The sequence below is a fragment of the Podarcis cretensis genome, assembly GCF_951804945.1.
Source record: "Podarcis cretensis genome assembly, chromosome: 14".
Classification (NCBI taxonomy): Eukaryota; Metazoa; Chordata; class Lepidosauria; order Squamata; family Lacertidae; genus Podarcis; species Podarcis cretensis.
In genome coordinates this window covers 24,788,923-24,802,943 of record NC_137183.1, presented here as the reverse complement: position 1 = coordinate 24,802,943, position 14,021 = coordinate 24,788,923, and the positions used below count along the sequence as shown (strand labels likewise).

Here is a 14,021-nt window from a genome sequence, read left to right as displayed (position 1 = left end):
TTGTCAATGGAATTTTTTATCACTAGATCATTAATGGAATATCCCCAAATAGCCTATTTTGGCTCTAACTGCAGATAACCTTTTCCCCAGGGGCACAGTTGGCACAGTATACCTGAAGGAGCATCTCCACCCCCATCGTTCTGCCTGGACACTGAAGTCCAGCTCTGAGGGCCTTCTGGCGGTTCCCTCACTGCGAGAAGCGAAGTTATAGGGAACCAGGAAGAGGGCCTACTCGGTAGTGGTGCCTGCCCTGTGGAACACCCTCCTATCAGATGCAAAGGAAATAAACAACTACCTGACTTTTAGAAGACATCTGAAGGCAGCCCTGTTTAGGGAATTTTTGAATTTTGAATTTTTGATATTTTTGTCATATTATTATTATTATTCTGTTGGGAGCCTCCCAGAGTGGCTGGGGAAATCCAGGCAGATAGGCAGGATATAAATATTATATTATTATTATTATTATTATTATTATTATTATTATTATTATTACGGCTTTGAATATAGAGGGTCCCACTGAACTCAATAAGTCTTCCTTCTGAGTAGATATGGCTAGGATTGTGTTGTCAGTAACTCAGCTTGGGTACATTGGTCTTACCCCACTGGGTAAGACCAAGGGCCCATCTAATCCAACAGCCTGCTCACACACTGACCAACCAGATGCCCATTAGGGAGAAACCCACAAGCAACGGCACTCTTTCCATCTGCATTGACTGGTACACAATGGCATTCTACTTCCAAGAGTTGAGAAAGAACACAGCCATCTTGACTAGTAGCCACATGAAGAAAGACGGGTTCAAGCCAACATAAACAAAACCTAAGACTTGCAAAACTGCCTTAATCCCTCACACACCCAGTAGACTGCTGTGATCAGCAGAAGACTTTCTCCTGCAAGTTCTAAAGATTTCAGGAGCCCTCTCTGTAGCAGCTTGGAGCAGGGCCTTAAATGTGTCTGCCCCTCTTCTGTGGAACAGCATTGCTGTAGAGCTACAACGGGCTCCCACCATGCACACTTTCTGGAAACAACTGAAGACATTTTTGTTCTGACAGGCTTTCCCATCTGGATAAATGGGTATTTGCCAGGAGTGCCCACTCATGACGGTTTTAGTCTTCTTTAAATTTCTATGCTGCTTTTGTATTTCATTGTTTATTGTTTATCTCTAACTGCTGTTAAATACAATAACAGTTGTTGATGGTTGTTGATTGTTTGCATTTAACTGTTTTTAATTATGTGTAAATTGCCTTGAGGTGGCAGTTTAGAAGGCATTTAATAAAGCAATGGTAAAAATAACCGTTAATAATATTGAGAGGTATGGCTGCAACATAGGCTGTCATCCTCACCTCAGACCTCTTGGCTTGACCTATTGCAGAAAGCATCCTTTTCAGCATCAAAATTGACATACTAGAAAAGAGATCAATTCCCGTTATGGTTACGTTTGTTTTGTTTTCCGCCGTGCCTTTTATTTTGCTGCTGCTCTTCTCTCTCTCTCTCTCTCTCTCACACACACACACACACGCACACACACACACACACTGTCACTCCCCACTCTGTTTCAGCCCCTCTTCCCTCTGGCTTCCTTCTTGAACCATGTGCGCAAGGCCTGAGGTCCCCAGTGTCAAATGTCAGACCTTGTACTGAGCTGTCAGAGAAAGAGAATAGGCCAAGATGATTGATGACTGGAAAGCCCGAAATCCAAACCGCGGCTGCAAGTGCTGCTTTGACAAAAAAGGGTGGATGGGGGGGAGAGAGAGAGAGATACCCACCATGGCTCTAGTCAAGGTCAGCTCACATTCCATTACACCCACTGCTTTGGGGCGTCTAACAAGCCAGCACATTCACAGAGACTTTGCTTCTCTCCCCCCCCCCCCCCCGTCGCTGGTCCACACCCTCCCCTTTCTTAAATTTTCCTGCCAAATTTTGCAAGCACTTAATCCCAATTTTTAAAGAGAGGAGACAAGACTGGTTCTCTCCCTCCACCAGCCTCTCTCCCCCCCCCCCCTTCGCTCCCCCCTGGCTGCATTCACTCTGAGATGCCACAGGCTGTGTTTTTATGCCGCACAAGTCAGATGACAAGATTATTAATGGGAGCGGGGCAATGTCATATCTGATTTCATGCATATTCATGAACGGTGTCATGCAGCTGGGACCATGCGCCACGGGAAAAAGAAGGGGGGGGGGGAGAGAAAGTTTTCCACCCTCTCTCAGCCATGGAGAATCTGACAGTGGAGCCTTTAAAGTTACATTTATTTTATTTTTTAAAAAAAATAAAATAAAAGGGTGAAAACAGCAACAAAGGGGGCAATTTCTTGGAAGTGACAGCGATGCACTGATTGCTGCACTGATTTTTTATTTTTATTTTTTTGTATTTGTGGGTTATTTAGTTGATAGAGCTGCCCATTGATGAGTCTTCCTTGGGCAGCTCATATATGAGACAATGTTGAATAACACACACACACACACACACACACACACACACACACACACACACACTTAAATCAAGAAAAAGCAATAAAAGACAACAACAACACCCCCACACACTTTTCCTTATTTCTTTTAATTACTGCATTTCTATCCCACCTTTTTCCACAAGTACCTCAAGGCAGCAGACATGGTCCTCCCCTACCTCGTTAAATCATTTAACCGTCACAACAACCCTGTGTAGTAGATTAGGGTGAAAGATAGTAAGTGGTCCAAGCTCACCCACTGAGCATCATGGCTAAGTTGACCTTTGAACCTTAGTCTCCCAGGTCCTAGGTCAACCGCTATACCACAATGGCAACAGAGACAGGATAAACAATTGGTAGCCCAGATTTAAAATGCAATGATCAGCACAATCCTTCACATGTTTCCTCAGAGGTAAGCCCGTTGAATTCAGTGGGACTTACTCTTAGGGAAGTGTGTATAATAGCCTAAAGAGCTTGGGGTCCAAAGGCTGCAATCCTAACTCCACTCACCTGGAAGTAAGTCCCATTAGATTCAATAGGACTTCTGAGTGTACATGGTTAGGATTGGACTATTTAAAGGTATTCATCTGACACCAAAAAGAACATAGAGGAGGTGCCAGGCAAATTCCTGGAGAAGTTATTCCACAATGGGGATGCCACTACAAAAAAGGCCCTGTCCTTTAATTGATGGGAAAAGGAAATATCTGTGGGACTGAATATAGGTATGTTTGAATATTTTTAAGGATTGTATGAAATGTATGTTTGTATTTTTTAAAAAAAATAATAATTGATTGCTTAATTAATTAATTAATTAAGGCCCCATTCTTAATTAATTAATTAATCAATCCAAGAACAATATTCTTAGGAGGAAATAATGGTTATGGGCTCCCTTGCTTATTTTGCTTTAGGTTATTTTATTCCTGGTGTGAAAGAAGAAATGAGAGAGAGAAATTATTCAAGATGGCATTCCTTCCATGGTGATGCTGTGTGGCAGCTCCAAAGCTGACTCAATGAAAGGTTACTTTATTCATTCTTCAGCAACTCAAAACACACCCAACAAGGAAATAACCCTACAACTGGCAAAAGCATTTCCACTGATGTTTGGGTCCTATGCAAAGTTTAAGTGATCAGTCAAATTATCAACTGGCAAAAAGGCAGCTGGTTAATCAATTACAAATTATTTAATTGATTGAGAGCCTGGGGGTGGGCATGAGAGATGAATGAAGGAACATCTTGATGCTTCATCTTCACTTAAAGCAAATATACGGCAATAGTGTAGAGGTGGAACACCTGCTTGGCATGCAGAAGGTCTCAGGTTCAATTCCCAGCATTTCCTTATAGGGCTAGGAAGGACCCTTGTCTGAAACCCCACTGCTGGTCAGTGTAGAGAAAGCCGAAGTAGATGGACAAATGGTCCTACAAGACTGCTTTTTATGTTCCGACTGAATATCAACCCTTGTTTTAATTTTGGCGAGTTGGCACATTACATTGTATCTGTGATCATCCCTCCAGTAGCGGGTAATTTAAAGCACTAAAAATGCCATTTTTCTCATTCAGGCAAGCAAGGAAGGGAAAGGGGGGATTTCCTAACCAACAGATTAGAGCAAGGGGAAGAACATGACAGCAATATCAGAACAGGGGAAATAACATGTTAATGGCATTCAATATTCTCCGGGCGTCGCGTCATCAGCATTTTTATTGCCACTTTCCCTCTGAATGGAGTATCAGAATTTATTGAGCCAATATGTCTCCATCAGCTTTTATAAAATATATTTTATTCAATAAGATATGGAATAATATTTGTCTATGAACTAAAAAAAAAAGGTTGCTGCCATGTGCAAAAATATTAAGAGATGGGATGTATGTGTCTTCTAAAAACTAGGATGATGAGGTGATTGCCACATGAACATGAAAGTTACCTTTTACTTGGACAGCCGTCTGTGACTATGCAAGCTTTTGGGTTGTCCTTAGTTCCTCAGAACGCAAGGCAGCTGCACACCACGATTTTCCAGCTCCGAGAAGCTGAACAGCAGAGGGACAAGAAAATGCCATTTGCTTCAAAAGCACCACTGCTATGTGTCAAAGGGAGGCCCATCCCATTTCACCACCTGAGGTGAAATGGGAACGTGCTGTCCCCACCACGCTCTTCCCCCACCCACTTCTGGCACACGCCAGAATGCTTCCCCATCTCACTGAACGTGGCGAGAGGTGGGAGCATTCCACAAAATGGCGGAAACGGGGTGGTTGGGGCACCATCTCTTGTGTTTCTGCTGCCTGAGGTAGGTGCTTCACCCTGCCTCTTCAGTGGGCCAGCTCTGTGTGTGTCATTCCCAAACATGCCATTGGTCACATCTCTCTAAACCAGGGGCAGGAACCTACAGCCCAGAGGACAAAGACAGCCCTCCAGGCCTCTCTGTCAAGGCTTCAGGACTCGTCCCAGACCATACATCGTCCCATGCCACACTCCCATCAGCCAAACTCTCCTCAGGCTACACACCTCACCGGCTTTGCTTCACACATTCCTTGAGGTTTTTCGCCTGGCTGGAATGTGTCTCATAATGGAGGGTAGAGAGGGGTGTGCAAGTGAGAAGAAAGCAGTCCACTGTGAACAGGCAAAATTAGCATTTATTGATTTGTCCTCTGGCCCTCCCCACCACTGGTATGTGCCCCCACTCCAAGGTTGTCCGGAAAGGCATGTGGCTCTCAGGGTGAAATGTTTCCTCACCTCTGCTCTAAATGCACCTGCCAGTTAATTCCCTCTAACCAAATGGCCCGTCACTGAATGGCAAATCAAAATTTTACATTGGTGACATTGGTCTTCACATATGCCACATTCAAGGGAGTGTTTATATGTTCACCTCATGGTCTAAATCTTATAATATTATGGCTGCCTTTTGCATCCCATCAGTGTCCATTAACCCAACTAAAGGAGCCAACTCTTAGGAACCGAGGTCCCTTCACCCCTTCCAATAAAATATCTGAGGAGTTCAGGCTTCCAAAAAATCAAGTAATGTGTACAAAATGCATATACAGTGGTACCTTGGTTTACGAACTTAATCCATTCCAGAGTCCATTCTTAAACCAAAGCGTTCTTAAACCAAGGCATGCTTTCCCATAGCAGCGGGGGACTCAATTTACAAATGGAATACATTCAACAGGAAGCGGAACATGTTCTTATTCTAAGGCAAAGTTCACAAACCAAAACACCTACTTCTGGGTTTGCAGCATTCTTAATCCAAGTTATTCATAAACTAAACTGCTCTTAAACCAAGGTACCACTATACTGGGCTAATATGTCCATAAAAATGCATGTGTTAATGGAAAGAACATACAAAAATGCAATGTAATGGGGAAAATTGCTCTGCAAACATATGTTTATTAGGATAATTTTTCTCTAAATTGCTGGTGGAATTTTCATGAGGACTGTAAAAAAAAAATCACAAATTTTGAAATGTGGGTCTTGGAGTTTAAAACTGGAAAAATTAAAAATGTAGTGAAACAATCTCTACATTTGTTCATGATAGATTTGTTCATCCCTACATACACACACAGAAATATTTCCCACCCCAAATATATTTGGTCCATCCACTGAAATCAGACATGCTGGCCCTACCTAACCTCCCTCACAGGACTATATTATTCATAATTCCTTGGATGTGTGTGACTAAACCAGTCCAAGAGCCAAACTAAAAATGATGATGGGTGAATTGTGACCAAATCTTCCGTATATTTCTTTTAAAGGTGGGGCAAATAGCATATTGGGGAGGGGGATTCAGGAAAATGGTGTAAGGGTACAAATTAAGCTCCAATATACTCCAGCAGTCCACTTATGGTGGAATCTTTACTTTCTTTCTCTCCATTTTCAACCTTATGGCTCTTTCCCAAAGTATTTCAGTGCCTCTGGCTCTTTCCACACCCTTTCTTGGCTGAGTCCTAACTTACCTGGCCATGCCAGAATTCCCCCCCCCCCCATCTCCCTGATTCCACTGACTTCCCTGAAAGCATCGAACTTCTCATTACACTTTCTACACCCTGCTGATCTTAGGCTGTGCTTCCTGCAAACAAATTTCAGAGGTGTTTTTGACACACACACACACACACACACACACACACACACGATTTCATGGAAAGAAAGCTTGAATGGATGTGATGTGTACTTTATGTTATAAGCAGAGCATATCACATGCTTCTATCCATTGCATATGTGCTACATCTGCATGTATCGGATGTGGTATCTTCTAAAGATAAAATCATGTACCAATTGCTTGCTTCTCTCCCATCATGCTCCAGGCTAGGACATGCCAGCCCTCCTGCTGTTTTCCATCCACTTGTCACCAGGGTCCCCCCGTCTATCAAAACATGTAGCAGAATGAAGCTCCTGGCACAATTATTGTGGGGAGGGTTTTTTCATTACTCCATTAGAACAGAAGATCAAGTGCTTTTCACCCCAACCTTGCAATAACTTCTCTGCTGGTTTGTAAGCCTAGGGGCCAAGCAAGACAAGACATCGGAGATCACCGAACAGATTTCCCATCACATGCAAAGTATTCTCAGAACAAATTTGGGATTTCTGAAATGGGTTGGGATGGTGGCAGTTGGTGAGGAATTAATCAACTCTTCCTCCATTCTGCTATTTTAAAAAATGTACATCCCTCCAAAATATTATTTCATGGTTCTCCCCTTCTTCAGTCAGTCTCCACAATAATTGTGTAAGTTAAACTGCAAGTCCATGGCTGGCCCAAGGTCAACAAGTGAGCTTCATGACTGAATGGGGAATTGAACCCTGGTCTCCCATGTCCTAGCTCAATACTCTAACCATAACACCACATAAGCTCCTTTTGCCCCACTGGTACATGCATTTTTTCCCCAAGGGAGCAAATTACAGGGGGGAGAGGAGCAGTTTATAGTAGTGAAATGGCATGATGCAAAAGATTAACACCTTCCTCGCAACATTATGGTTCTGCCAACTTGAGAAGCCCCCACAGATGCTGTTAAAACAAATGTTAAGAATCAGGATACCCAGACATGGATTCCAACATCTAATTTGGCACCCAGAAATGTTAGGAACAATGGTTGTATTCAAAAAAGTTATACTTAAACTGATAGTTTAACTGAGTTATACCAAAACTGATTAACCCAAGTTAATAAGGTCCACTAACTTCAATGTATCTGCTCTGAGTAGTGCTCACTTTGGACACAACCCAATATATATTGTTTAGTATTGTTATTTTTTCTTATCTTCAGTTTACTTGAAGGATTGCCTTATCTTATATGTGCCTGCTCAACTGCTTGAATCTGCAGAACTAGCTCTTTTACAAGTCTCTCTAAATGCACATTTTGAAACACATGTTGATTGGCTTTTTCAGAACTGTGTTGGAACATTTAGTAAAATTGGTGAATGACTGAATTGTGATCTGCTCATTCGTCAGGGACATGAAATCAGGTCAGATCATACTGGAATTTGCAAAGATTAAATCCACAGAGGATATTTAGACTGATCTTCTTGCTGCCTCCCTTTTGGTCAAAGGCAGGTGGTGGTTCTTCAGGTTAAATGTAAATCTTCTCTCATCTTGCAAGCCTGTTGTGAGCTTCATTCCTGACAGCAAACAGAGATATGTGGGGAGACAAAACCCAGCCAGGTTGCCTTGGGACACAGCTATGGTTTTGCATTGTTTTAGAAGCTCCTGACAAATTAACCATACTTCCTGTGGACACAAGTACCTATTAGGCTGACTCTTCAAAGGAACTCAGGAAGCTGCCTTAAATTGACTCAGACTATTGGCCCACCAAGCTCACTATTGTCCGCACTGACTGGTAGTTTCAGACAAGGGTCTACCCTAGCCACACCTGGAGAAGCTGCAGATTTAACCTGGTACGTTCTGCATGGAAAGAAAATACTCCATCACCAAGCTAAGGCCTCTCCTCCAAAGATTGTCACCACAGCAAAAATAAAATGTCTCCCATCTAAATCAAAACAGAGAGAACGAGGATTGGCCAGGAAGGAGACAATTGACTTGAGGTAGTACAATTGTTTTCTTTAGTTGGAGAAGGAGCAACTGTTTCTTCCAGAAGTAGGAGAAGCATGCGGATCAGGGCAAACAGGTCATACCCTGAAGAAACATCTAAATCTCCTCAAAATAGTGGGTGATGCAATATGCCACCTCGTACTATAAAAGAAAATAGATTTGTGCAGGCAACTACATCCTTAGTTGTTTGACAACTTACCCTCAGTGTTAGCACATTAATGTCTCTCTTCCCCTGAGGCAACAGTACCAAAGAGGATCCCACCTTCCTGATGTCAGTGCAGGCTAACAGAGCAAGCGGCTGGGGTCTGAAGGCTTTGTTGGTGCCAACTGCCAGACACACCCTGGAAGCAGCTGAATACACTAATCCTTTCTCAAAAGATGCAAATTGCTAAGTTGATTCCTAATGCCAAGTTGACTGATTCCTCCAAACCAAAGAATTTAATATAGCACCAGTCCCCTGAGAAGGAAAAAATAGATTAAACCCCCCTCTTGAAAACTTTGGTAGTTGGGTTTTACATACTGTGTGCCTCGGGCTTGCTACTTGAATTTCACTTCAAAGATTCACTGCAAAGTATCTGCTAATTTCCTCCACCACCCCCTTTCCTATCTGCCTGGTTAGCCTTTAAAGGAGAAAATTTCATTAACAAAAACCATGGATATAAAATATGAAATCAGAGATCAGCTCCTGCAGTGCCAGAGCCAAACATTACTAAAAAGGATTAGTTTCTTTCACTGTCGAGAAATTTCTCATGGAAGACCTTGGCTGCCCTTTCGATATTAAAACTTCCCAACAAGTATTACACAGGAGTTTTAAATTAGAACACACTGTCATTGGGACAGTTATAAACTGTTAAATATGTCCTTTTTGCAGGCTGGTCTCCAGCAAAATGCAAGCCCACCATGTTGCGTGATCTGAAGTAGTAGGGCTATCGGTGGACATTTGTGGACAGAACCATCACTGACCTTGCTGAGGGTGATGGGCTCTTAGATTTAGGTAGTGTTGTGCTGAAATCCATCCTCCAAATTCTCTCCACTTTTCTTCCTCTTCAGAAAAGGTTTTCACTTTTCTTCCTCATATTCAGGGCATGTCAGATTTTCTGTAGACTGTCTTTAGAATTCCAGTCAGTATGGGGTTTTGAGCTTACCTTGCTGTTACACAGTTGCCAAGGCTGTTTTGTGTATTCCCTGATGTCCCAGCAAACATTTCTCCTGCACACTTAAGTTTCCCTGGCTGCCCATACTTCTGGAACTGAGAAAGCCCCTCAGAAAGCTAAGCAATATCACCTCAACATACACCGAGAAAAATAAAGTATAAAGTAATAAAGTGTGTATGAGTGCCTGTAGGATGTTACAATGGCTGTAAAACAATGTTCATCCACCTTGTGACCCCTGATGTAGCTGGACCAAAAGTCCCACCATCCTCAGCCAGCTTAGCCAATGGTCAAGGATCATGGGAGTTGTAGTTCAACATCTGGGGACCCTTGGTTGAAGAGTACTGCTATAAAACATGGAGCATGGGACCTGCAATGTGTATATGCCACGATTATTACTAACATAACTTCCATGCTCAGAAACTGGATATCTTCAACCTATTAGTCTGGTTTGTGGCGGTCCTTTATCAGCCACGTTGGTGCATTTAGCTGAAAATGGAAATAGGAGCAGAACTTGCCAACGCTCGCTTATTCGTACCACGTCTGGAATGGAACTCAACCCAGCGAATAAGATCAGCATTTTCCATCGTTGTTGCTTTCAGCCCACAAACAGTGCATAACTGATTACATTCCCCTCCCTGATTTGAGTTGTGTTTCCTTTGCACCAAAACGAATGGGGTGGGATGATGTAATGACAATGTTGGTGATGTAATTAACTACATAAATTATGCAGCGAATGAACTGCAGTGGAATGGAAACAGTACTGCCAACAAAGTTTGCAGGGTGGAACAGAAAACAATGCCTTCTTACAACCCTTAGGCCCTTATTTGCTCTTGTGACAGCTGCCTCTCTCCAACTTTACGCCTCCTCTAGATGCTGACAACCAATAGACCAACTTAATGCCAAGGTGTCTCACCCACCATCTCTCCTTCCCATCGTCTCTGTTCTTTCCCTTTGTAATTGTCTACAAAGGCAGAAACTCCAGACTCACAAACAGAGCAAAACATACCCTACTCCGTTGCAAACCCCTCTATTTAATTTCCCCTCCTTCTTTGTTTGTTTTTGAGCGATTTTTCTGACAACAATAATCCCCTTTTAAATGCTGGTTCCGCCAGTCACATAATGGACCTTCCCTTCTGTTATTTGACCGGCAGAGCTGGTAATGAGTGTTTAATTATAGTTTATACAGCCCACTTTGGTCTGAGTGGGAAAAGCTGCTTTGTTACAGTCAATGAAGTATTTAAAGCTACGTCCAAGGTAGGGACGGGTTTATTAAACACTTGGGTAAGCAATAATAAACTAACATTGATCGAGCAACTTGATAGCTTTCTTTTATGTGCTCGAGGAAGCGGGGGGGGGGACGGGGCAGATCCAGGTAGAAGAATTTAAAGTAACTTGGCACAGGGAAAAGAATGTGTTCACATGGCTGCTTCAGGAGGCAACATTGTTTGATGTAACTCAATCTTCCACTTGTATAAAAAGAAAGTTGCTTTGCCACCATTACCACCAATGGGCAGGCTGGTGGGATCCTTTGTAAAAGGGGAGAGGACAGATTCATGGAGAATAAGGCTATTAAAAGCCACTATGCTTCTGAGCACTAGCTGCTTCTGTGCTCAGGTCCAGGTCCATCTGGGTGGCCACTGTGAGAACATGATGCTGGACTAGATGGGCCATTGGCCTGGCACAGCAGAGCTCTTCTTCTGTTCTTATGAGGAGGAAGACAGTTCCTTCTCCAAGTCACTACACCAGCCGTCGGTACCCCGCTGTCCTCCAGCAGTTTTGGACTGGGGGCAGTGGGAGTTGTGTTCCAAAACAGCTGGAGGGCTCCAGGATGTTGGTAGTTTACTGTAGTCCTTGAATATGAATTATGTCTCAAATGTTTGATATACTTTTACATTGTTAATTTAAACTGAACTGATGATGTTAAGAAATGGCAGGCTTTAAAAAACAAAAACTTGCTGTGTTTCAGTTGAGTTCTCGCAAACTGATGCAGACGTATTGCTGTCAGCGGTTACATGTTACACTGCAATGCGATATCGCTGCATCTTGGGGAAATGGAATTTGCACCGCATGCTTGCTGCAGGAACCTTGGATAAATTTTCTATTGTCCGCTATCATTTATATCTAATATGAAGCATTCTACACAGCTCATCTTTAATCCCCATGCTTGTTAAGGAGCTTAAGGAGTAAAAATCAGTTGATTTCAGGGTATTTTGGAGTTCAAGGTCAATATGATTATGTCCTCTTTCTCCTTCTCCCTCTCCCCCCCCCCTTCTCTTTATTTAAAGGCACGGTCTCATCACAGTTTCCAAAGTTCAATTTCTTTTTCGGTCCCCTAATTAAAAGCTGTCCAGGAGTATATCAGGAGGCTTTTATATGTGAGATCAACCCCTTGCCCTGGGACCAATTATAGAAAAATAGCTTTACACATTTTACTGTTTGAATATCTGATGTTCATACATGCTGTCATGTTTTATGGTGAAGGCATGATAAGAAGCATACCATTATCAGCACAGGACACAACAGCGTTCTCACAGCATTAAAGCCCAGAATGGAAACATCAGATATTATTATTATATATTTATTTAAACCTCAACCTTTCCCCCCTGACAGGTACTCAAGGCGGCTTACATACAAAATAGGAATAGCTAAAAATAGGGGGGGGGGAGGCAATAATTGAAAAACGATTAATCATTAATAGAAAAATACAATAAAAAAAATCACAGCACCAACCCTTTCCGTAAAAACAGTCAGTTCCCAAAAGCCTGTTGGAACAAAAAAGTCTTCGTATTTTCGATGGAAGGACAAGAAGGAAGGAGCCAGTATAATTTCCCTATGAAGGGAGTTCCAAAGTCTGAGAGCAGCTGCCAAGAAGGTTCTCTCCTGCATCGCTACCAAGTGTCCTGAGAGGGTGGCAGGACCAAGAGAAGGATAACAGACAGCCCACAAACAGTTGGGGTGGACCAGGTTTTGGGGTTGGTCCCCTTATAGCAAAAGCTGCAACTGAGGATCCCTAATTGATCACTGGTAGGGGCTGCTATGATCCTTCAGCCCCTGAGCTGGGCATCTGGATAGGAAGTGCTGCCCTCTGAGATTCCTTATGGGGATTACCCATGGAATGGGTCAGGAGGGGCCCTACCCCACCTGTTTCCCTGTAAAGACCCAACCCAATGCCTCTTCCTCCCCTTGCATTGGTGAGCCCATGTCAACTTGCCCCCAGACCCATTATACCTGTAAGCATTCCATCAAGCCATTATGAATGTCCACCTGTTGTTCCACAGTCACCTGTTGTGACTGTTGCTAGTCACTGATGAATATACTCAGTCTGGCCTGCACAGTTCCATCTTTGCGTATAATCTTTGGGTGTTGAATCACCTAACTGTCATGTGTCTGCACATTCCACCAGATCACCTTGTTAACTTTTCCCCAAGGCCAATTTATCTGGGCAGGGTCTGTCTGTGGCCCTTCTTCCACAGTTGCCTCTCAAGGAGCTCCAACCAGAAAATTAACATTTGAAGGTACTTTGAAAGCAAAGAATTCAATTTGGCAACAGCTGTTGGACAGAGGTGAATTCATTTCCTCTTACCAAACTCATTGTCCTCGAGTTGTATGACAAGCACACCTTGAGGTCCCGAAGATGCAGTCTAAAATGTCACCAAGGGCATGAAGCTGTCCCACATCATGGCCCTCTGTCCCAACCAGGAAATGTGCATTTTGTCACCCAGATGGAGGTGGGTTCTCCTGTCAGATGGTGCAGCATGCTGATGAGCCCAGTTTGCCATTCTGTGCCCTCAAATCCACACAGCTCTGTAGTCAGGACCTGTAAGAGTTCAACAAAGAGAGGTAAAGCTAGGGGTTTGGTGTGGGTGAAAATATGCTCTTTAGCATGCCAAGTCCCCATGCATGATGGCCTTAGTACTTAAAGATTCGGGGGGGGGGGGAGAGAAACCGTGTCCTCCCTAAAAGAGGGCACGTGTTGCGGTGAGACCTGGAGACTGACCTCCTGATTGTGGGTGGGTATATTGGACAGCCACAACACATGATTGGTAGGTCCCTCATTGCTGGGTTTAATCTGGCCAATGGGGTGCAGTCTAAGTGGACCAAGGGACCTATGCACATGACCCAGAGCTTCCCCTTTTGACTCGTGCATCGGAACACCCGCCCACCTCTTCCTACTTTTAGGGCATTTTGCGATTGACCTTGCTATGCCATCATGTGTCATCTGTTGTTGGGACAGGGGCACGGCAAGAATTTTCCCCACTTGGCTGATTGGCTGTTGCCATTTGGGTTTCACCTGCCATGTAGCAAATCGTCACAACTTGTAAGGTTGCAGATAGACACTGGTTCAGGTGACAGGGGCGGGAGAACGGTCTCGCCATCCCTATGTGAGGGGTATTCC

General features: G+C 43.4%; 1 long non-coding RNA gene across 2 annotated transcripts in view; it reads right to left on the bottom strand.

Annotated features, from left to right (window-relative positions):
• Positions 1-14,021, bottom strand: part of LOC307203534 — a 49,428-nt gene that overhangs the window by 22,346 nt on the left and 13,061 nt on the right. The window contains exon 2 of one of the 2 annotated variants that reach the window (XR_013833255.1): positions 13,209-13,442. This is a non-coding gene — a long non-coding RNA (uncharacterized lncRNA). Of the gene's footprint in view, positions 1-12,187; positions 13,443-14,021 lie in introns of those variants that run through there. The other variant, XR_013833256.1, reaches the window with a different exon arrangement.